Below are 2,355 nucleotides of genomic sequence, written 5' to 3'. Positions count from 1 at the left end.
CACAGAATTGTCTGTAAAGCTCTAAGTCTGTGTGGAGATGGAACCTGCCATACCATGCGGGGTTATACATATAGCGTATATTTATGTGTATGTGTGCATGTGTGATTTCATTGTTGACTTCGGTGTCCCATCTAATTGCTCCCACTTTCTTTCATCGCAGACTCCTCCATTCCCATAGAGGAATCTGGTAAACTGCCTGCCCTGTGGCTCTGCACCTGAGATCCTGTATCCAGGTGTAAACACCAGTTAAAATCATGTTTGGGGATCATTCTCTCAAACTCCAGGTGCTATGATATCATTCAAGCCCATGGGTAACAAGGCCCTAGAGATAAACTCCTTTTGGGCAGATTTATTTTTCCCATACCAGTGTCAAGAATCTATTATTATCAAAGTCACTTGGGATTATGCCAATGATTTGTATTAGAGGAGTTGTTTCCTGTAAGAAGTAAGGGTAAGAAAGGACCCAGGCCAGTAGTGACTCAGAAAAAACAATTGAAGCATAGCACTCTTGTAAGTGAAATATAGTGAGAAGGAGCCACATCTACTCAGGAACCAAAACAGCCCCTGAATATTCCTTGGATTACTCCTACAGATCTGACTATCCAATACCTTGTCTCCAGAAATCAGATGTGTTTCCCATTGCCCTGGGGAACCAATAATCATGCTGAATTCATAATTTCTAAATCAGTAAATAAAGAAAATAGAGAAACTTCCATGCTTGCATTGTAAACTTTGACTTTTTTTTTTTTTGTCTTTTTGAGACAGGGTCTCGCTATGCAGTTCAGGCTGGCCTTGAGCTCACTTTGTAGCCCAGGATGGTCTCGAATTTACAACAATCTCCCTGCCTCAGCCTCCTGAGTGCTGGGATTACAGGCATGCACCACTATGCCTGGCCAACTTGCACCTTGTATTGCTGTCTTCTTCTATTGGTACTGAATCGATACATTAACCTACTATCAAGTTTTTTCTACCTCTACAATATTGGGTTCAGCCATTATTAATGCTTTTCTGACAAGAAGTATATGAGTAATCCTTCTCTTTCTGCCCTTAAACAAAAACCATCTCATGAAAACTATCTTTATTTCCTACCACCCAAAATACTGAGGTCATGTGGGTAGACCTCTATAGCCCTGGAGCACAGGATTTCACCTCAGTGTAACTATTATGTGTGTAACTGTAGTGATGTATACAGGTTACTACATATCCACCAAAACCCACAAAATGTAGAAAGAAACTGAATGACAACACATATTATGAACTTTACTTAAAATGACGTCGATGTAAGTTCTTCTATGCAGCCACAGTTGTACACTGTGACATCTTCCATTGTTCCATGAACCACAATAATACAGGAGCTACGTAACAGAGAAACGGTGGAGCTGGGGCACTGCATGGCGATTATAACTATCTGTACTCCCTCTTCAACTTCTGCAACCTAATACTTTTCTGAAAGTATAATCAATGGCTTCTAAGCTAAACATATTTTCTAACCATGTAGCTAGTGCTCATATGTCATTATCGAACATTTAAATGTTACCAGTTGAAAAAGAAAAGTGCTGGTTGTAAAATAAGTTTTAAATGTTTTCTATGAAAAAAATCAATGATTGACACCAGTACATTTTATGTTGTACACATGCTATAGTGTAAAAGCTTTTGACATACCAATTTAATCAAACTAAATGATAAAAACTGAGTTCTGATATGGCTATTGTCTTGGGCATTGCAAGACACCTCCAATACACGTGATGAAGAGTATGGATGAGCGGGCGCTTCTACCTGCTACAATCACCATATCAATATATTTGTCACATTTAAATCTACCTTCTGTAATTTGGAGAAAGACTCTTGCTAGCCACTGAATGGTGTCTCCACAAACAATATATGAAATCCAAATCCTTGGTACTTGAAATGTGACTTCATGTGGAAGTACATTACTTTCAGAATAGTCTAATTAGGATGACATCAGTAAGGTGGGTTGTGATACAATATGATTGAAATTCTACAGGGCAAGGAAAAGGTATGGCATGGCAGAAAGAGGGAATGGAGTGATGCAACTGCATTGCAAAGATTCCTAAAATTGAGTGTCCACTCCAGATGCTAAGTAGAAAAAAAATAAAAATTCTGTTTGCTCAGAGAATGCAGAAACCCTGTGAAATCTTGACTTTGAAATCCTATATTTTAACACTTTGAGAGAGTAAATTTCTTTTGTTTGAAGCCTCTCAGTTTTATTTCCTTGTTACAACATCCATAGACAACGATCCAGGTTGCTAGGCTCATATAGCATAGAGAATAAAGAAAACAGAAACCTTTGAGAGGGATTTCATTTTCTATCTTCAAAGTAAGAATGATTTCAGC

Source organism: Chinchilla lanigera, unplaced genomic scaffold (genome assembly GCF_000276665.1).
Source record: "Chinchilla lanigera isolate Chin_1 unplaced genomic scaffold, ChiLan1.0 scaffold00031, whole genome shotgun sequence".
In the NCBI taxonomy this organism is placed as follows: domain Eukaryota; kingdom Metazoa; phylum Chordata; class Mammalia; order Rodentia; family Chinchillidae; genus Chinchilla; species Chinchilla lanigera.
Note: the sequence above shows the minus strand (reverse complement) of the source record.